The 22751-nt window shown below is 46.7% G+C and overlaps 1 protein-coding gene across 4 annotated transcripts in view; it reads left to right on the forward strand.

The window, feature by feature from the left end:
• Window positions 1-22751, forward strand: part of fndc3a (fibronectin type III domain containing 3A) — a 249305-nt gene that overhangs the window by 8936 nt on the left and 217618 nt on the right. For 3 of the 4 annotated variants that reach the window (XM_041211951.1, XM_041211954.1, XM_041211952.1), the window contains exon 1: window positions 11935-12082. The exons of the other annotated variant lie outside the window; for it this stretch is intronic. The gene's annotated coding sequence lies outside the window, so the exon portion shown is untranslated. Of the gene's footprint in view, window positions 1-11934; window positions 12083-22751 lie in introns of those variants that run through there. 4 annotated transcript variants of the gene reach the window in all.

A 22751-nucleotide genomic window follows, 5' to 3' on the forward strand; every position in this document is an offset into this window, starting at 1 on the left:
ATGTATTGAGTTCAGCATCTGGGGGATGGTTGTGGGAGACATGCTGAGTGGTGTCCCTAGGAACAATGCTATAGTGAGGGGAGTGTCATAACGATTGGTGTTAGAAGTACTGAGTAGAGTTTCTTTGGGAACAGTGTTGGGGTCAATGTATTGAGTTTCCCAGGATTATATATTAGAGAGTATTATTTACTGGAATGTCCCAGGGCTCAGTGCTGTGGAATTGTACATTATGAAGGGTAACAGGAATCAGTGGTGGGTGATGTACTGACTGGAATGTCACAGGAATCAGTGCTAGGATATATACTGAGTTGGAGTGTCCCAGAGATCAGGGCTGGGAAGATATGCTAAGATCACTGCCCCAGGGAATAGTGCTATGATTGGAGAATTCCAGGGATCGATCCTTGCGGAGTTGTAGTGGGCAGATTTTTGCAGGGAATGGTGGTGAAAGAAATTAATACGTCTTCAGGGTTTTGAGTGGTATATCTGAGACTGACTCTCTCTCAGGCAGCGGTCAGTCTGAAACCACCAGGGCTTGCAGAAGGTGACTGACAACAACTACTTGTATTTATGTAGCACGATTAACATTGTGAAACTTGCCAAGGCTTTTCTCAGGAGCATTATCAAATCAATTTTAATACCAAGTGACAGAGATATTAGGAAATGCGTCCAAAACCTTGGTCAAAAAGTGAGTTTTAAGGTGTTTTAAACAGAAGCAAGAGAAGCAGAGAGGTTTAGAGAGGGGATTTCAGAGCTCAGGGCCCAGGCAGATGAAGGCACAGCCAACAATAATGGAATGATGAATATCAAGAGTACACAAGAGGCCCAAATTGGAGGGATGCGGTGATTTGGAAGATTTGTAGGGTTAGAGGAAGTTAAATAGATAGGGAGGGACAAGGCCATGGAAAGTTTTGAAAATAAGGGGGAGAATTTTTTTAAATTGGGACATTGCTGGATCTACAGAACTGAACATGACAGAAATCTAAACAGGGAATGTGCTTCAAGTTTCCTTTTATAACAACTAACACAGGAGAAATAATATCACCACCGTCAACACCCCTTTGTCCTTTTGTCTATGACATCTTTGGCAGTCTCTTCTTGGCCTCCACCTATCACTGGCCCTTTATCCAGCTCTACCTGTCCCACCCCCCCTCTACCAGCTTATATTTCACCTCATTTCTCTATTTCCTTAGTTCTGATGAAGAGTCATACAGACTCGAAACGTCAACTGTATCCCTCTTCGCAGATGCTGTCAGACCTGCTGAGTTTTTCCAGGTATTTTTGTTTTTGTTCTAGATTTCCAGCATCCGCAGTATTTTGCTTTTATCTTAGGAATGCTCATGGAGGGAGGGCAGTGTATGTTTGCCAGAATGATACCTGGACTCTAAAGGTTAAATTACAAGGCAAGACTACACAAACAAGAGTTGTATTCTCTGGAATTTAAAAGGTTAACAGGTGATTTAATCAAAGTTTTCAAGATATTAAAGGAAGTGGACAGGCTGGATGGGGAAAAATTATTTCCACTAGCTGGGGAGTACAGGGCTAGTCTAAAACTTTGAGCCAGTGTTTTCCGGGGTGAAATCAGGAAACGCTCTTACATTGAAAGGGTGGTAGAAATTTGGAACTCATTTCTACAAATGACAATTGATGCTCTTAAAGAGCACAGCCCCCAACTCAGGGAATACCATCACCCCCCACCCACCACCCCCCCACACAGGGAGCGCACAGCACTTCCGGGTGTGTGTCATGCTAGGTGGGGCCTTAATTGACCCGCCCACGTAAAATGGCGGCGCAGACCCCATCGGGGGCACCGGTCGGGTTTGCACTCACTTCCGCCCGCTCCTGCACAACCCCCCCAACAGGGGGGAAATTCAGCCCCAGGGGCTTAATGACTTCCTCTTGTTCTTATGTGCCCTTATCCCATACAAAAGGAAAGAGTCAATTCCAGCCAGAAAGCATACGTGCCCTTTCTTGAAACCTGTCAACAGGCTTAATAATGGGGTGAAAGGTAAATTACATGGTGGACAGAACTTGAACTTCCACTTAGAATAAGTACATTTTGGTTCTTCGGTTCGAAGGCCAGGCTTGTCTGAATTACTGAACTGCAAACCCAAAACACTTAGAAAATGTGGGTACTTGACTATGGATTTTTGTGTATTGTGCAGAACTGATTATGTGCAGTTAATCTGATGAAGTCAGATTAAAGGGATGAAGTCTTCGTAAAATTGGTCCATTCAATGCATAGAATGTAGCATAGCATGCAATGCGATAGCATACAATGCATAGCATATATTCTCACCGTTAAAAACTTGCACTTATATAGTGTGTTTAATGTAGAAAAACATCCCAAGCTGCTTCAGAGTAATCAGATAAGATTGAATACTGAGCTAAGCAAGGAGATATTAGGAGAGGTGACCAAAAGCTTTGTTAATTAGGTATGGTTTCAGGGTCATATCATAGGAGTGGTGGAGAGGAGGAGAGATTTAGGGAGGGAATTTCAGATCTTAGGGCCTAAATGGCTGAAGACACAGTCATCAATAGTGGGCAGATAAGATAGGAGAGATACACGGGGCCCAACAATAAATACTTACGATTTTGATACAGAAGGATGAAAATACTTTTTAAATATCAGTACAGTACATACAATGAACTGACAGAGTGAGCAAAATCGGAGTACAAACATCTGAGAACAACTGAGTAAAGTGCTGCGAGGAAGGACTCTGTACACAAGGGGGTGTCAGATAGCTTCAAATTGAGTCTAGGCCTTTCCTCCTTTCCTGACATAAGTTTCCCAACTTTCTACAGGCACCAAGAACAAGGAAATCACATGAATAAAGGTGGCAAGAAAAGGTCACAGTCCTGAGATGTGGCCAAGATGATTCATTTCAAAAAGTTGCCTCTCTTAAAGAAAAGGAAAATAAAGGGAAATTAATATTTTTAAAATGACAATGAAACAAATGGGAAAGGGTGGAAGAAAGAAATTGAAAGGAAAGACTTTGGAGGGGAATTAAAATCCAGGAGACTGAAGGTGAGATTTGCAATGTTAGCACAGTCCTGATGGGCCTATAGTCTGCAACAGAACACTGGCAGTAAACTGACACTCTGGCTCCAATGTCAATGTATTGGGGGTTCTGAGTGTGAGGAGTTGGATTGTGTGATTGAAACCAGAAACGAAGTGAGCAGGCTGGATTTTCTGATTCCAGTTTGACTGAGGCCATAAATTTTGAGTTTATTACAAAAGAGAAGGGTTGAAAGAATGGAAAGGACCTGGTAAGGTTATAGGCAGTGATGGAAAAACAACCATTTTACAACATGGGAATCAAACTGTTAGGGTATATTCCTCGAGGCTAATTGGCACTGATTATACATTTATGGAATCTGAACAGGGCATGGAAAGTGAAGAGAAACAAAGCACTTCACATACACATTTGTTGGACAATTACAAAGAGCAGATTACAGCAGATAAAGGGATGACTGTATATGAACAAAGTGACACTGAAGCTCAGGATAAGGCTATTTATCCCAATGGACAACTACCCAAAGTTGGCACTAGAGAAATATATATGCCAATAGGAGCCTATCTATGGAGGGATGCCACCATTCCAGGGAGAGCAGGAAAAAAGCACTGGCAAATACAAACATTGGCTGAATGTGAAAGATGAGGGAGAGGAAGTAAGACCCATGGATTGGCTAAATGGGGTAAAAATGTGGAAGGCCAGACAACACAATGTGAGTTCTGAAAGTCGTCACAGGCCTAGAAAAAGATAACAGGCTTGCGAAAGAAACTCTGATCATAGGAGGGAGAGATCGTGTAGCAGTAGTCCAGAAAGAGATAGGCAGGCCTGTAGAGATCCTAGTTTGACAAGAACAAGGACAATAAAACAGGCTAGGGATGCCACTAGAAGTAGAAGCCCTTATGATCGAGAAGTTTAGTGCCTACTAACAAATTAGAAGATAAGTTGATAAAGGATGCCAAACAGAGAGGGTTGGAAAGCTGGAAAGAATTTGATGTATACACTGAAATACCAGACAGGGGATAGCCAGCTTTATCACATAGGTGGGTATGCACAAAAAAGGTATTTCCCGATAGCACATATAAGGCTAAAGCTAGACTAGTAGCTCAGGGTTTCAAAGAAAGACATGGTAATCAAGACACCAGAGTGGACATCCCTACTGCAGGAAAAGTGAGCTTGAAGATTTTCTGAGCACTTTTAGCAACATACTGCTGGGAATGTAAATTGATTGGTATAAAAGCTGCATTTTTGCAGGGTGAGAAATTTAAAAGGGAACCGGTTTTGAAACCACCGAAAGAAGTTGGCGATATAGAACGGAAACCAGAAATTGAACAAGTGTTTATGGGTTAAATGATGTGTCAAGGGTATGGTATTTCTCAGTTAGGTCCATCCTGTTGAAAACAGGTTGTATTCAGCTAAAGGCAGACCCAGCAATGTTTTACTGATATCACAAGGAGAAGCTAGCAGGCATCTTTATGATGCATATTGATGATTTTCTGTGGAGAGATTCTGCAGAATTTGAGCAAAGGTGATAGATAAAATGAAGAAGAAAATTAAGGTTAGAAGTCAGGCTTCAAGGGCCTTTAAATATAGAGGTTAGACAGTAAGCAGAATAACTTGGGAGTGACCTTGAATCAAGAGCCTTATTTAGAAAATGTCAATCGCAACCCAATAAATCAGGCCAGATCCTCACAAAAAGAGGATCCTGCATCATAGGAAGAAATAGACCAGGTAAGGAGTTTGATTGGACAGTTGAACTGGTTGTGCACTCAGGCTAGACCTGATGCTAGTTATGACACATTGGATCTGAGTACTATGATGAAACATGCTACAGAAAAGGAAGTCCTGAGAGTGAATAAAACAATAAAGAAATTAAATTCAGACAAGTGCAGGCTCAAGTTTCCAGCCTTGCATGATCCAGAAGATATGAGGTCAGTCACTATTAGTGATACTTCACATGCCAATCTTCCAGATGGATATTCTAGCACGGCACGGTTTATCATATTCTTGGTGGGAATGAATAATAAATATTGTCCATTGGTGTGGGAAGTGAAATAAATAAAAAAGGTAGTTAAAAACATCTTAGCTGTTGAAATATTGGTAGTAGCAATAGATTTGGGGGTGTACTTATCTAATATATGAAGGAAATACAATACAAGGGGCAATATGAGAAAAGTTTGCCCATAGAATGCTATGTGGAAACGTTCTCTTTAGGGCAATGATCATTCAACAAAGGGTGTCATTGAAAAAAGGTTGAGAATTGGCCTTGCTAGCATAATGGAAATGTTGGAAGGAAGCGAGATTTCCAAAATAAAATGGGTAGATGCAAGTCATCAATTGTCAGACTGTTTTACGAAGAGAGATGCTTGCTGCAATAAATTATTAGATGAACTGGGGCCGATTTCCGTGCCCACCAGCATTGGGCATGTTCGGTGGTGTGAATGGACAATATGGTTTAATCGGTTTCATGACAGTGTGAAACCAGTTTGTGATTGTCCACTCAGCCTGCCAATGGCGGGTTGCATTTCCCACCATCGGACATCGGGAACCTCATTGTAATACATCAGTACATCATTATAAGGCCAGCCCGCCAGACTCATCCTGTCACCCCCCACCCTGCCCAACCGCTGGATCATTTTTCACAACAGCATATAAGTGATGTGCACCTGGTGAGCTGCACTTCACTTGGGACTTCAAGGTTTGTTTGTCTACCTGGCTTCGGTCAACACTCGCAGTCATTAGCGCTAGGCTCCGCAGACAGTATCACATCATTTTTAGGGGGGCTCACGGATCAGTCTCTACCTACCAGATCAGCCATATGTGGGTGGCTTTTCAATGGCTGCAGGGCAAGGTCTTGCTTGGGGAAGGGGGAGAAGTGGCCTCAGGTAAGGGAAGAGGCTTCAGGTCGAGAGCTGTACTGGGGAAGGAGGGTAACCCAGGGTGTGTACGGGGGTGCATGTTGATCTGTGCAAGTGGCCTCAAGGTGGTGGAAGCTGAGGAGGCAGTCTCCAGAAGAGATGAGGCCAGATGGACATGTGAGGGTGTGTGTGTGAGAAAGTGGGTGGTGATGTCCCTTGAGCTGGCAGTGAGTGAGATGACAGTGAATGTGTGATGGGCTTGAGTGTGTGAGTTTAAAGTGATGAGTGGTTGCCTTACCCTGGCTGAACAGATGAGATCATTCATCCTCTATCGGCATTGGATGGCCCACCTCTTCTGTGCAGCATTGGCACTGACCACTGCTGCCACCACCTGCCATGCTGCATTGGTGTTGCTGCTGCCCATCCTGCGGCCTGAGTGAGCGTAGAGGACATCACATCGGGCCTCTACAGCATCCAAATGGCATTCCAGTGATGCATCATTAAGCCTCGAGACAGCAGTCTTTTTGCCTTTTGTGGATCTCTTTCCCGCAGTGGTTGTGGGCTGGAAGCACTGAGATGTGTGCGCACAGCTGGACTTTAAATATGGTGCCTGGCGTGATAAAGCAGCGAGGTGTTGGCATGATGGGCAAATGAGAATGCGCCAGCCATGGAAACAGCATGCTTCTTGGGAATGTATAAGTAATGCAGCAAATTTGGGACAATACAGTGTGAAAGGCTGCCATCGTGGCTGGTGGGTAAAACGTTGTTTTACCCCCCTGCTACCACACTTAGTGCAAATCTGGGACAATTCAGCACTGGAAGAGGGACACCTTGTGTTGTAATGAGGATATGGAAAACTAATATTTTTTAATTGCTTTGTAATCATTTATGTATGGTAAAGTAGAGAAAAAAATTAGTTTAAAGAAGGGGAATGTGGGATCTATTAATGGTTGGTTATAATATAACGTGAGATGCAGAAAATAAGAAAATATATATAATGTTGTTTCTTTTTGATTAGTTTGAGATATTGTTTTTGAGTTTTCAAAAAATTTTAGTTTAAAAGAAAAGAGAGGAATTTGTCAATGTCTTATTAATTACATTATTAAGGTTTAATGACAATTATATTGTTAAACAGGTGATTGGTATTTGCACATCTATAAGTGGGGATAGCTGGGACACTGAGGAGAGGGAGTAGTGTTGACTGCGAACTAAGTCAATAAACTCACTCAAGCAAAGAAAGCAGCTGTGTCTTATTTTTAACTTCACCAACTGGCATGGATCTGATTAACATGGTGATTGTTAAGATTGTGGCTTTGCCATGACCAAATTACACCCCTAGATTTTGTCTTATAGAAGCTTCACTTGTACAGAAGTGTCACAGAACATAAATGAGGACAATCCCTTAGAGGACCTAATTCCTTCCTCCAGGCCTCCAAAACCCAGACAGCAGTGGCCAAAAGCATCTAGCAGTCAGTGCAGGAGTGTGAGCAGCTGCATCTACCTCTGCTGAAGCTTCGCAGGATGCGCCACATAGAAGCGGTAGAAAATGCAACTTAAAGTAATTATAATCCACCAAGTGTAGGCATAAGGGAGTTTGGCAAAATTTTATATTGCTAAGTTTCCTTTTTTACAACACCACATAGAATTTACTAAATAACACAATTTCTAATTCTTGGACATATTGCTTCCCAAGGGCCAACTTGCTCTTTCGCTTGCTTCATTATGAATGTCAGTATGAGATGTGACCCATTGGATGGATTTGCATTATGTGAATGAGTGGTTGGTAAACTAGTGCAAAGAGAGCGAGGGGATGCTAATGGTGAGGACTTGCATTTAACATTTGCTGCAGTCAAAAAAATTAACTGAACCTCTGTGTAATTAATGCACTTTGGGAATCCTGGGCAGCAAAGTACATGAGTGCCAAGAGTCCAATCATTCTGGCTATTTTCATCACAGGAGAGGATTACACAACTCCTTGTCTGATGTATTTATGTGCAGCTAACTACACGCTCTTCAATATGTCTCTGGAGGTGGCTTGGAAGAAACACAGATCATGCATGGTTCCAGGTCCAACAGGTTGTCTTCTAGGAAGCTGTAAATGTCTGTGACTACCTGATGTGTCCACTTCTCAACTGAGAGGTCAAAGAGCTGTCTGTCAACCCTGTGATGGTATAATGCCTCCTGTGACTTTGTCACCTTTCCTGTGCACCGCCCACAATATGCACCTCTCCTCTCTGCACCTCAGTACTGTGCATACCCTGATTACTCCGCAGCATATCATCATTGCTGTGGATGGTAATGGTCTTTCCCTTTTAATATGCTGTCAAACATGTCCAAGGCACCAAAACAAAAACAGAATTACCTGGAAAAACTCAGCAGGTCTGGCAGCATCGGCGGAGAAGAAAAGAGTTGACGTTTCGAGTCCTCATGACCCTTTGACAGAACTGGTCCCAAGTATCAAGTTCTGTCGAAGGGTCATGAGGACTCGAAACGTCAACTCTTTTCTTCTCCGCCGATGCTGCCAGACCTGCTGAGTTTTTCCAGGTAATTCTGTTCTTGTTTTGGATTTCCAGCATCCGCAGTTTTTTTGTTTTTATCTCTATGTCCAAGGCACCTCCCATCCTGATGTCATTAATTTGAAATCCTCAAAGCTCAAAAAAGATTTTGTCATAAAATCACTGTAAGACAAGCATTCGCCAGAGGGATTCTTTTTTTATTCATTTACGGATGTGGATATCACTGGCTAAGCCAGCATTTATTACCCATCCCTAATTGCCCTTGAGAAGGTGGTGGTGAGCTGTCTTCTTGAACCGCTGCAGTCATTGAGGTGTAGGTACACCCATATTGCTGTTAGGGAGGGAGTTCGAGGATTCTGACCCAGTGACCGTGAAGGAACAGCGATATATTTCCAAGTCAGGATGGTGAGTGGTTGGGAGGGAAGCATCCAGGTGGTGGTGTTCCCAAGTATCTGCCTCCCTTGTCCTTCTACATGGTAGTGTTTGCAGCTTTGGAAGCTGCTGTCTAAGGAGCTTTGGTGAGTTCCTGCAGCGCATCTTGTAGATGGCACACACTGCTGCTAATGTGCATCGGTGGTGGAGGGAGTGAATGCTTGTGGGTGGGGTGCCAATCAAGCGGGCTACTTTAACCTGGGTGTGTCAAACTTCTTGAGTGTTGTTGGAGTTGCACTCATCCAGGCAAGTGGAAAGTATTTCATCACGCTCTTGACTTGTACCTTGTAAGTGATGGGCAGGCTTTGGGGAGTCAGGAGGTGAGTTACTCACCACAGGATTCCTAGCCTCTGACATGCTTTTGCAGTCACAGTATTTATATGGCTAGTCCAGTTCAGTTTCTGGTCAATGTAACCCCCAGGATGTTGATAGTGAGGGATTGAGCGATAGTTGACATTAAATGTCAAGGGGCAATGGTTAGATTCTCTGTTGATGGAGATAATCATTGCCTGGCACTTGTTTGGTGCTAATGTTACTTGCCACATGTCAGCCCAAGCCTGGATATTGTCTTGCTGCATTTGGACGTGGACTGCTTCAGTATCTGAGGAGTCGCAAATGATGCTGAACATTGTACAATCATCAGCAAACAGCTCCAATTCTGACCTTATGTTGTAAGGAAGGTCATTGATGAAGCAGCTGAAGATGGTTGGGCCTAGGACACTACCCTGAGGAACTCCTACAGTGATGCCCTGGAATTGAGATGAATGACCGCCAACAGCCACAGCCAGCTTCCTTTGTACTAGGTATGACTCCAATCAGCAGAGAGCTTTCCCTTTGATTCCCATTGAATCCAGATTTGCTAGGGCTCCTTAATGCCACACACAGTTAAATGCTGCCTTGATGCCAAAGGCAGTCACTCTCACCTCACCTCTGGAATTCTACTGTTTTGTCCATGTTTAATCCAAGGGTGTAATGAGATCAGGAGCTGAGTGCCCCTGGCGGTACCCAAACTGAGAGACAGTGAGCAGGTTGTTTCTAAGCCAGTGCCACTCGATAGCACTGTTGATGAAGCCTTCTATCACTTAATAAAGTGATGGGGCGGTAATTGGTCAGGTTAGATTTGCCCTGCTTTTTGTGTACAGGACGTACCAGGGCAATTTTCCCCATTTCCACACCAATGCCAGTGTTGTGGCTGCACAGGAGCTAGGGCCGCAGCAAGGTCTGGAGCACAAATCTTCAGTAAATCTTCAGAATATTGTCAGGGCCCATAGCCTTTGCAGTATCCAGTGCCTTCAGCCGTTTCTTGCTATCACATGGAGTGAATTAAATTGGCTGAACACTGGCTCTGTGATGCTGGGGACCTCCGGATGAGGCTGAGATGGATCATCCACTTGACACTTCTGGCAGAAGACTTTTGCAAATTCTTCAGCCTTATCTTTTGCACTTAAGTGCTGGGCTCCCCATCATTGAGGGTGGGAATATTTGTGCAGCTCAGTGAGTTGTTTAATTAACTAGCACCATTCATGGCTGGATGTGGCAAGAGCGCAGAGCTTAGATCTGATCCGTTGGTTGTGGGATTGCTTAGCTCAGTCTATCGCTTGTGTAAAGAATATATCTTTTTATTTCTGTTGGATTGTGAACTAAAATTACAATGGCTGCAGTTTGAAAGACATGTCTACTGGAACAGTGTGAGGGATATATACAATGTTGCTGTCCTGGAACAGAGTGTGCCATGAAAGACAGGGTGGTGCCAAGGAGGAGCCCGGTCTAGTGGAGAATCACCTGGCAATAATGTTTTGATTGGCTCCTGTTCAGGTAACCAGGGTTTGTGTGAGAGCAGTGCAGCAGAATAGCTCCTAGCCTGAAAAGGGAAAAGATCTAAAACCTCTTGCTCCTGTGTGTAAGATTCCAGTAATTCCACATTAATAGCTAGCTGGCTTTTTCTCCTCATGTCTCTATAACCCGCTCTCTCTCTCTGAAAATCCCTGTCAAGAGGAAAAGGGGAAAATCACTGTTAGAGACATTGAAAGACAAGTGCTCAACCAGTGAACTGAAGACTGAAAGTGCTGGGAAGACCACCTCATGTCATCAACAAAGAACTGAAAGGAATTTGGAAGACATCGATCAAAATCAACTCATCCAGTCCTGTACTCCGGAATTGATGCTATTGAACTGTTTTATCCCACCCTTAAAAGTCATGTTTTTGTGTGTCTTATGTGTCTTGTATTTATGTGTCTAGGGATTTAAGAAGGGGTAGAGTTGAGGTTATAGAGTTAGAAATTAGCAGTTCATATTTCTTTCTTTTGCCACTGGTTAAAGACAACCTTGTTCAATAAACAGTTATTTACTTATTAAGTTTATAAACCAGGTGCTCGTATTCTATTAACCTAAATTAAACAATTAGGTAGGCTGATCAAACTTTTTCACATTTGTCATGGTTTGGGGAGCAGTGGGGCTTGATATTGCAGCGCACTATCCCCAGTGAGTTGTGACACTTGCTGCTTATGCTGTTTGGTATGCAAGTAGTTCCTGTACTACATCTTCAGTAGGTTGACACCTCATTTTCAGGTAGGCCTGGTGCTACTCCTGACATGCCATCCTGCACTCTTCATTGAAGCAGAGTTGATCCCCTGGCTTGGTGGTAATGGTAGGGTGGGAGATATGCTGGGCCATGAAGTTACAGATTGTGATTGAGTACAATTCTGCTGTTCCTGTTGGCCCACAGCGCCTCGTGGATGCCCAGTCTTTGGAGACCTGGAGAAAAGTCAGACGGTCAAACGAAACGTTAAGTCTGTTTCTCTCTCCACAGATGCTGCCATCCCTGCTGAGGTTTTCCAGCATTTTCCGTTTTTATTTCAGGTTTCCAGCATCCTCAGTATTTTGCTTTTACCATGGAAACATTGAAATGGACATTTATTTAATTATCATTTTTGGAAGCTTGTTTTTGCTCTAATTGATCACAACATTGACTATATTACAACAGTGAGTACGTTAGAAAAGCGTTTAATTGGCTGCCAGGTTTTGTTCGGTCCTGAGGACGCGTAAGGCGCTATCGAATCGCACTTTGTTGCTGCCTCGCCTGCCAGCTCCGGGCCCGGCCGCGCATGCGCGCTGCGGTCGGGAAGATGGCGGCCGGGGTGACGGTTGGCGCTGGTCGGAGAGCGGCCGCTTCACCGCCGAGGAGATGAAGCAGCCGCATCGACAGGGTGTCCGCTCCAGTGTCCGAGCGTCAGCCAGTCAGCACAACTCGGCCCGGCTTTCCGGGGTAAGTGAAGATGGATTCGGATGAAGCAGACCGGGATAGTCTGGCAGCAGAAAGACAGAGAGAGAGGGGAGGGAGGAAAGGGTAGGAGGGTGAGGATGGAGAGGGTAGGAGGGTGAGGAGGGGAGGGGGGAGAGGGTAGGAGGGTGAGGAGGGGAGGGGGGAGAGGGTAGGAGGGTGAGGATGGGGAGGGGGGAGAGGGTAGGAGGGTGAGGAGGGGAGGGGGGAGAGGGTAGGAGGGTGAGGATGGGGAGGGGGGAGAGGGTAGGAGGGTGAGGATGGGGAGGGGAGGGGGAGAGAGGGTAGGAGGGTGAGGATGGGGAGGGGAGGGGGAGAGAGGGTAGGAGGGTGAGGATGGGGAGGGGAGGGGGAGAGAGGGTAGGAGGGTGAGGATGGGGAGGGGAGGGGGAGAGAGGGTAGGAGGGTGAGGATGGGGAGGGGAGGGGGAGAGAGGGTAGGAGGGTGAGGAGGGGAGGGGGAGAGAGGGTAGGAGGGTGAGGAGGGGAGGGGGAGAGAGGGTAGGAGGGTGAGGAGGGGAGGGGAGAGAGGGTAGGAGGGTGAGGAGGGGAGAGAGGGTAGGAGGGTGAGGAGGGGAGGGGAGAGAGGGTAGGAGGGTGAGGGTGAGGAGGGGAGGGGAGAGAGGGTAGGAGGGTGAGGGTGAGGAGGGGAGGGGAGAGAGGGTAGGAGGGTGAGGATGGGGAGGGGAGGGGAGAGAGGGTAGGAGGGTGAGGATGGGGAGGGGAGAGAGGGTAGGAGGGTGAGGATGGGGAGGGGAGGGGAGAGAGGGTAGGAGGGTGAGGATGGGGAGGGGAGAGAGGGTAGGAGGGTGAGGATGGGGAGGGGAGGAGAGAGGGTAGGAGGGTGAGGATGGGGAGGGGAGAGAGGGTAGGAGGGTGAGGATGGGGAGGGGAGAGAGGGTAGGAGGGTGAGGATGGGGAGGGGAGAGAGGGTAGGAGGGTGAGGATGGGGAGGGGAGAGAGGGTAGGAGGGTGAGGATGGGGAGGGGAGAGAGGGTAGGAGGGTGAGGATGGGGAGGGGAGAGAGGGTAGGAGGGTGAGGATGGGGAGGGGAGAGAGGGTAGGAGGGTGAGGATGGGGAGGGGAGAGAGGGTAGGAGGGTGAGGATGGGGAGGGGAGAGAGGGTAGGAGGGTGAGGATGGGGAGGGGAGAGAGGGTAGGAGGGTGAGGATGGGGAGGGGAGGGGAGAGAGGGTAGGAGGGTGAGGATGGGGAGGGGAGGGGAGAGAGGGTAGGAGGGTGAGGAGGGGAGAGAGGGTAGGAGGGTGAGGAGGGGAGGGGGGAGAGGGTAGGAGGGTGAGGATGGGGAGGGGAGGGGGAGAGAGGGTAGGAGGGTGAGGAGGGGAGGGGGAGAGAGGGTAGGAGGGTGAGGATGGGGAGGGGAGAGAGGGTAGGAGGGTGAGAATGGGGAGGGGAGAGAGGGTAGGAGGGTGAGGATGGGGAGGGGAGAGAGGGTAGGAGGGTGAGGATGGGGAGGGGAGAGAGGGTAGGAGGGTGAGGATGGGGAGGGGAGAGAGGGTAGGAGGGTGAGGATGGGGAGGGGAGAGAGGGTAGGAGGGTGAGGATGGGGAGGGGAGAGAGGGTAGGAGGGTGAGGATGGGGAGGGGAGAGAGGGTAGGAGGGTGAGGATGGGGAGGGGAGAGAGGGTAGGAGGGTGAGGATGGGGAGGGGAGAGAGGGTAGGAGGGTGAGGATGGGAGGGGAGAGAGGGTAGGAGGGTGAGGATGGGGAGGGGAGAGAGGGTAGGAGGGTGAGGATGGGGAGGGGAGAGAGGGTAGGAGGGTGAGGATGGGGAGGGGAGAGAGGGTAGGAGGGTGAGGATGGGGAGGGGAGAGAGGGTAGGAGGGTGAGGATGGGGAGGGGAGAGAGGGTAGGAGGGTGAGGATGGGAGGGAGAGAGGGTAGGAGGGTGAGGATGGGGAGGGGAGAGAGGGTAGGAGGGTGAGGATGGGAGGGAGAGAGGGTAGGAGGGTGAGGATGGGGAGGGGAGAGAGGGTAGGAGGGTGAGGATGGGGAGGGGAGAGAGGGTAGGAGGGTGAGGATGGGAGGGGAGAGAGGGTAGGAGGGTGAGGATGGGGAGGGGAGAGAGGGTAGGAGGGTGAGGATGGGGAGGGGAGAGAGGGTAGGAGGGTGAGGATGGGAGGGAGGAGGGAGGAGGGTGAGGATGGGAGGGGAGAGAGAGGGTAGGAGGGTGAGGATGGGGAGGGGAGAGAGGGTAGGAGGGTGAGGATGGGGAGGGGAGAGAGGGTAGGAGGGTGAGGATGGGAGGGAGGGGAGAGAGGGTAGGAGGGTGAGGATGGGGAGGGGAGGAGAGAGGGTAGGAGGGTGAGGATGGGAGGGAGAGAGGGTAGGAGGGTGAGGATGGGGAGGGGAGGGGGAGAGAGGGTAGGAGGGTGAGGATGGGGAGGGGAGGGGGAGAGAGGGTAGGAGGGTGAGGATGGGGAGGATAGAGGGTAGGGGGGTGATGACGGGTGGGGGGGGAGGGAAGGTAGGGGGGTGAGGACGCGTGGGGGGGGAAGAGAGGGTAGAAGGGTGAGGACGGGAAGGGCGGAGGAGAGAGGGTAGGAGGGTGAGGACGGGAAGGGCGGAGGAGAGAGGGTGAGGAGGGTAAGGATGGGGAGGAGGGTGAGGATGGATGGTGGGGGAAGAGAGGGTCGGAGGGTGAGGACAGAGGTGGTGGTGGTGGTGGGGGGGGGGGTGGGGGTGGGGGGGGCGTTGTGGGCAGGGGTTTGGAGATTATCCACACCGCTCCGAGGATTGGAAGCTGAAGTTGGAGAGGGTCAGAGGCGGAGGGTGGAAAGGGGAGAGCGTGTGATTGAAAGCAGAGAGTAGAAGGTGAGTTGAAAGGGGAGAGGCTTGAGGATGGGCTGGTGAGGATAAAAGGGGGCAAAGGAGAGGGTCGGACGCTGAGATTGAAAACGGATGGTTAGAGGCTGAGGAAAAAATGGAGAGGATCAGAGACTGGATGAAAGAGGGTTGGAGGATGAGGAAGAAAGGGAGAAGAGGGTAGGAGGGTGAGAAAGGGGGAGAGGATCGGAGGGTGAGGATGAAAGGAGAGAGAGGGTAGGAGGGTGAGGATGAAAGGAGAGAGAGGGTAGGAGGGCAAGGATGAAAGGGGAGAAGGTAGGAGGGTGAGGTTGAAAGGGAGAGAGGTTGGAGGCTTTAGATAAAAGGGGTAGAGGGTAGGAGGGTGAGCATGGAATGGGGGATGTGGATAGGAGGGTGAGGTTGGAAGGGGAAGAGGGTAGGGGATGAGAATGGGGAGAGGGCAAGGGTAGGAGTGTGAAGATAGAAGTGGGGGAAGGTAGGAGGGTGAGGATGGATAGGGAAGAGGGTAGGAGGGTGAGGATCGATGAGGAGGGTAGGAGGATGAGGATGGCTGGGGAGAGGGTGAGGATGAAAGAGGGGCTGGGGAGAGGGTAGGAGAGTGAGGATAAAAAGTGAGGGGGAGAGGTTCGGAGGGTGAGAATGAAAGGGGGAGTGGGAGATGGTCAGAGGATGGGGATGAAAGTGGCAGGAGGATAGGTTGGCAGGGTGAGGATGGAAGGGTGGAGGGGTGAGGAGGGGAGGGAGAAGGGGCAGTGGAGAGGGTAGGGAGCGTGAGGGGCTAGTGGGGAGGTTGGGAAGGGGATGAGGGTTAGTGGGGAGATTGGGAAGGGAGGGTGAGGGGGTAGTGGCGAGGTTGGGAAGGGAGGATGAGGGGTTAGCGGTGACCCTGTGGGGGTGAGGGGTTAGTGGGGAGGGGGGGAAGGGAAGGTGAAGGGTTAGTAGGGAGGGTGAGGGGGTAGCGGGGACAGTGGGAATAGAGGTGGAGGGGTTAGCAGTGGGATGGAGGGAATGCATGCTGAGTGGTAGTGGGGAGGAAGAGGGAGGACGGTGGGGAGAAGGGAGGGGTTAGTGGAATGCAGGGGAAAGTGGGGAAGGAGGTGTAGGGGGTAGGAGAGTGGATGGGGAGAGGGGATAGGAGGGGAGGAGTAATGGTGATGGGGCAAGAAGGAGGGAGGTGGCAGGGGAGGGAGTGAAGCAGTGGAATAGGGAGAGAGGGAGGGGCAAGAGGGGTAGCGAGCGCTTGGGAGGGACGAGGAGGAGAGGGAGTGAAAAAAGCGGAGAGGAGGGATGTTATACGGTGGAAGAGTTGGGGGAGGGAGGGAATGGGTAAATGGGAGGAGGTAGGGTGGGGGTAAGGAGTCAGGGAGAAGGGAAGGGGTGTGAGAAAAACAAGTAGGAGGGAAGGGGGGAAAGGAGGGAGAGAGAAGGAAGGGTTAGGAGGAGAGAGAGAGAGATGGAAGGTAGAGGGGATAGGGTTAAAGTAGGCAAGGGAGGGACAAGTTAGGATGGAGGGAAGGGAAAGAGTAGTTTGGGGGTGGATGGAGTTAGAGTGGGTGGGGTTGGGATGTAGGGGAGGGTGTAGGAGGGGATGGGTTGGAGAGCTGTTGGTGTAGCTGGGAGAGGGTGAGTGTAGGTGGGAGTGGAGATGGTGTAGGATGGTGAGGGGAGATATAGGGCGGGGTCTAATGGGGAGGAAGAAAAGGGTTTAGGGGAGATTTGGGTAAAGTTGGAGGGGGAAAGATAGATTGCGGAAAGGGACGGATGGGGGTAAGGCAGGGGAATGGGAAGTAGGGGAAGAGTAGAGAATTGTGGTAGGAGGGTGAAGGGTGGGGGAGAGGGATTTGTGCGTTGGGTGGTTTGGAGGCAAATGGAGGGAGGTTGTCAGAGGGAAGGGCATAGGAGTGAAGCGGGGATAGGAGGTAGAGTGGGTGTGGAAAGGTCGGAGGGGGTGAGAGGGAGGGCTGAGAGGGGGGCGATGGAAGAAGGAGGCAGAAGTGAGAGAAATTGGGTGGGGGAAGTAGGGAGAGGGAGGAGAATTGAAGGGGGTAGGAGGGAGGTGTGTGAGAGGGACAGAAAAAGGGGAGTGGGAGCAATGGAGAGAGAGGTGTAGGAGGAGAGAGGTGAACCTGGAGGAGGCGTTAGGAGGGAGGGACTGGCAGGGGAGGGGTTAGAAGAGATGGAATTTGTGTCCAAACAGTGAGCTGAATTCAAACAGGAGTTAATGGGGACAGTGGTGGAGGGTGGGATGATGCAGTGAGGGGTACTGTGGTATGGTGGGGTTCAGTCAACCCAATGACAACACAGGTCCTGCTGCTTTATTAATTTTAATCTGTCGCAGCCAGATTAACTTTCCCCTGTCAGCATTCTCTTCTGACACTGAACAGAAGGGCAGCACTGAATCCAGGCTCTTGGGGAGGGAGGAGGAGGAGGGGGTGGGGGGACACTTTAACTGGGTGGAACATATATGGAGGCTTAGACACACTTGAAACAGCAAATCAGGGAAGTGAGCTAAAGCCTATACCAAGCCAGATGTACTTGATGTACTGCTGCATTAGTGAAACTACCGTATACCTGTATTTTTACTTTTACACTGAGTTACCTGGAATGCACTGCCTGGAAAGGTGGTGAAAGCGGATTCAATAGCAACTTTCAAAAGGGAATTAGATAAATAGTTGAAGGGGAAACATGTCAGGCCTGTGGGGAAGGAGCAAGGGCTTGGCACTAGAGAACCAGCATAGGCACGATGCACCACATCCATCATAGAATTCTATGTGAACTGTGTGTTTAGTGTTATAATGCTCATTTTGTATGCGTGACTTATGTAAACACCGTGAATCAAGTTCAGCACTTCCGTTTCATCTTAAGAGTGAAAAGCATAGAACAGAGGTTTTTGTTTGGATGGGCAGTGTAATTATTATTAAGGTTATGCAACTCACTAGTTTATAAACACTGAGTTAGTGCCACGTAGAAACTCTCAAATGCTTTGATCTCTGCCAATGTGGACTTCAGTTTCGCTTTCCTCTGCTTTCAAACTGAATACAAAACCACACAGTAAAGCAATTTAATTTGCCAATTTTTGGAATATGTTTCTTTGATTTGTCAACATGTGGTCCATATTTCAGTTGTTTGACATTGTTCCCTTTTACATCGAACACTTAAATCAAGCAAATTGTGTGGAAACTTACTATTGTTAAGAATTTTGCTAGGATCCAGGGGTTTGGTAAATGGCCAACTACAGAATTATAAGCGCACGCCAGTTAAAGCAGGTAATATTTACCCAGGCATGGTTGGCTTCCCTTGAATACTACACATAAAGATTTGGAAAATACTATAATTCTCCACCTGTCCTTTCATCGATGTCACTGAAGAGCTTAAAATTGTCAGCTTGGCTCAGTTGATTAATTCTCACCTCAAAGTCACAGAGCTGTAGGTTGAAGTTCTGCTGATGGACTTGAGCAGATAATTCAGGCTAACGCTTCTATGCAGTATCATTGACCAAGTTTCTTCCTTTTGGGTGCAAGGTTAATCAAAACTGCATCTGCCCTTTCAGGTGGATGGAAATTGTTCATTAATTTGCTGTTGTAGCACCTTGCTGTATTATGTGATGTACTTGCATATAAAAGCATCGGCAACTACATAAAAAATAATTCATTAATTGTGAATCTCTCTTGGATGTCCTGAGGACAAAATGAAATGCTATATAAATACTACTTTGTTTCTTTACTTATTGGCTCATCCTCCCTCGTCTTTCATTATTTTGAAATTTATCCTCTCAATCTATTTAATATTGAACATATGTTACTTGTGATGTAGCCTGGTGTGCATTCAATGAAGGATGCATATTTTTCCTGTTCTTTTGTTATTTCTCTTAGGGGCTCAATTGCCACATAGCATAAGTTAATCTTCACTCTTGGGGAGCAGTATGTTTATATGTTCAATTCTCAGTGGTGGAAACAAATTCAATTGTCGCTCTCACCTCTTAGACGGGAGGTTGTGAGTTCAAGCAACTCATAGACTTGAGCACATAATCTAGGTTGATACTTCAGTGCAGTGCAGTAGGAGTGCTGCACTGGTAGAGCTGCCATTTTTCAGGTGAGATATTATACCAAGGCCTTGTTTGCGCTCTCGGGACGTAAAAGATCCCATGGCACTATTCGACGAAGAATAGGAGCGTTCTCCCAATGTCCTCGCCAATATTCACCCTTCAACCAACATTGCTAGAACAGAACTAGCCATATATTTCATTGCTGTTATGGAACCTTGGGATGCCCAAGTTGACTACTGCTTTTCCCACATTATAACAGTGCCTACAGTTTGAAGAATTTCATTGGCTGTGAAGCATTTTGGGATATCTTAAGGTCATGGAAGGTATAATATAAATGCAAGTTTTTTAACTTGTTGCCTCATTGATAGGAAATCTAATAGCTTGGTAATTCCTGCTGTGTTCTGTACCTATGTATTCCCAGCCATTTATTGTTTATTGTAAAACTTTAAAATAAAGATTTTAAAAACTTATGATGAAAATTGATGTGATACTGTCCTAGCTTCTCTCTTGTGATTAAAAATTTTTTTTTCAAGCAAGGAAATTTACACAAGCTATTAATGAAATATCTCTTGGTGACAGGGTTCTCACATCCTCCTTTGTTTTATAAGAAGCTATGATATGTATGTGGTTTTGAAAATAGTTATTTTTCAATATTTCTAAAATTATGTTTTTCCCTAAGGTTCTCAGCCTGCAGATAAAACTTTTTTAAATTGTTGGTTTACATTCTTGCTGGCTATGTTTCACAGTACTTTTTAAGATCCCTTTTACCTTATTCTTAACCTAATTTAAATTTAAACATTGTTTGTGTGTATATGCAGTGCTTCACTCTATTTTGCATCACAAGACTTTTCCAGATCAAAGTTGTTAATACTCCTGTGAAATGCCTTGTGATTTACTTATTTTAAATGATGCTATATAAATGCAAGTTGTTGTTTTTACTTAATGTCTCAAAGAAGCTGGAAGTGATGAAAATATGTGATCAAATTTGAGATTTTACACAGGATCTGTACTGCAAGTCTCAAGGTCTATGTAAGTGTTGAGGAAGGGCTCAGGAACTCGCTCTGTTGAAAGGGAATTGAGACAATGTTGAACCTTGTCTCCCATTTTATTCAATATGGTGATCAATTATGTGTTGTGTGGTATTGAGAAAAGCAAATTTGGATCTTCTTTCAAAACATGATACTTAGTTGTTGTCAGACTTATTTGGTGCTCATCTTGATTGGTGGTTAACCTGTGGGGAATAGAATTGGATGCTGCTAAATGTGGTGTCGAGGCTTTACATTGGGTGGGTTGAGGGGATGTCATTAGGGTCAGTTTGGAAACTTAGATGGCTGAGAAAGTTTGGAATCAAGTCAACCATCTGTAAGTTAACTTGTTTCATTATTTAATAAATTCACCCAGGAGTTTGCATCTTCAGGGTCTGATGTGTTGCTCTTCTGCTCAAAGGTAGGAGAACATCCCTGTGGCAGCAGAGGATAAATTTCAGTAGCTAAGAATATTTAGTAAACTGGGTTTGCTGTACCTCATGCCAAGCTCATTACCAAAAGGTTACCCAAGTCTCTGCTTCAGCACATCGCTGCAGATATTTCTCAGCAGCATTCTAGGTCCAAGTATCTCCAGCTACTTCATCAATGACCTTTCCTTCATCTTAAAATCGGAAGGGGGGACATTTGCTGATGGTTTTAGTGTTCAGTTCCATTTGCTGTTTCCCAGATAACGAAGTAGACAATGCCCATATACAGCAAGATCAGGACACCATCCAGGCTTCAGCTGGTAAATGCTGAACATTTAATGCTGTTCAAGTGTCAGGTAATGACCATCAACAAGTGAGATCCAAATCACCTCCCAGTGGCATTCATTGCCATTACCATTGCTGAGTTTGCACCATCAACATCCTGGAGGTCAGCATCGATAGACATTCAGTTGGAGCAATCACATAAATGTTTTGGCAGCTGGATGAGATCAGATACTGTTTGTTCTCTGGCTTACTTACTAGTGCTCCAAAGCCCCCCCCAGCCACCTACAAGGCATAAGTCAGAATTATGGTAGGATTAAGAACCAGAGAGCACAGATTTAAGGTAATTGGCAAAAGAAGCAATGGCGACATGAGGAAAACTTTTATATGGCGTGAGTGGCTTAAATCTTGAATGCACTGCCTGAAGGTGGTGGAGGCAGGGTCAGTTGAGGCTTTCTAAAGGGAATTGGATCATTATCTGAAAAGGAAAAATTGGCACTGCCACGAGGCAAAGGCAGGGGAGTGACACCAGGTGAATTTCCCCTTCAGAGGGCTAGCACAGACACATGGGCAAAATGGCCTCCTGTGCTTTAACCATTCTGTGATGGAATGCTGTCCTCTTGCCTGCATGTGTGCAGTTGTAATTACGCTCTTAAGCTCAACATTACTCATAACAAATAACCTGCTCGATTGCCACCTCATCCACTACCTTAAACTTCCACCATGAGGGAATCATGATTGCAGTGTGTACTACAGAATGCGTCGCAGCAGGTTACCAAGGCTTACCAACACCTCCTAAACTTGCGACCTCCAACATCTAGAAGGTCAAGGGCAGCAGATGCATAGGAACATCATCCCCTCCAAGTCGCACACCATCCCTGTGATGCAAGTCGCCAGCAGTATCGTCACTGGGAGATGCAATCCATTTACAAATCCGCTTAACTGTGATCGAAAAGAAGTGACATGAAGGTAGAAAGTCATATATTTAAAAAAGAAACATGTAATTAGCATCTGATTGAATTGTGAAGCATTCATTGAACTAAGTTGAAACTAAATGAGAAGAGCTTGATTGTTATGTTTATACATCTTCTGATTGAATTATTGAATCACTTAATTGAATTATCACCTTTTGTCCAATGAATTTTAATCAATGTCCTATGTGTTATTCTCCTGTGACTATATTGTGTAAATTATTGTACCCCAATGTAGAATGAACAAGGATTTAAATAAAATAGCCTAAGAGAAGCTTAAAAGCAGTTCTAGTGTGTGAGAGATCTTGCAGCCTTTGTGATTTGATTCCAGTAATCTGTAGAATATTTTTAGCTATGAAGATAATAGCCCTCATATTTACAAGGAGGGTGTGGATGAGGCTGAAAATGACCAACAGAGCTGGCAAGGCCAGAGTCACTGAGAGACCCTGCTGAACTTAACTGAATTTAAATAAGTAATATGTGTCCTGCTTCTCCATGGCGGGCCACTCTGATTCTTCGCTATAAAATATAAGTATTAAAGTTAGATAAAATTAAAGTTAGACTTCTATGATAGGGTAATTTTCTTTTTTGTTTTATTGTCATTCACTTATTGTAATTTCTTTAAATGAAAGCAATGTACTGAAATAAATTTCAGTGTGGACAATGAATTGAAATTGGAAATGGCAGATTGGGATTGGGTTAACACGTTTCCCTTTTTACTCGAGGTGGGTGGTGGTGGTAAATGGTGATGGTTAACATCAAGGCTAATGTTTTACAGAAAAATAGTTTTTCTAAAATCACTCCAAGTTGATCTATTTCCCATTTAAAATCCATTCTACTATTTTACATATGGTGCTGATTTACAGCATGATTATCCACAAATACTATTTGTTTTAAGAATATTCTGCATCCAGTTCTGAGAACAGTGATTCTGGGTGGCAAGTTTCTCTCTTTCTCCTGCATAGGCCTTTAAGTACCTTGCAAGCATGCAATTCTGACTGAATTTGCAGACTTTTGCTCTTCCCTTTGCTGAACTCATGACTGATATTGAATTACATTTTCATGACTTAATGGCAGC

The sequence above is a fragment of the Carcharodon carcharias genome, chromosome 18 (genome assembly GCF_017639515.1).
Source record: "Carcharodon carcharias isolate sCarCar2 chromosome 18, sCarCar2.pri, whole genome shotgun sequence".
NCBI lineage: Eukaryota > Metazoa > Chordata > Chondrichthyes > Lamniformes > Lamnidae > Carcharodon > Carcharodon carcharias.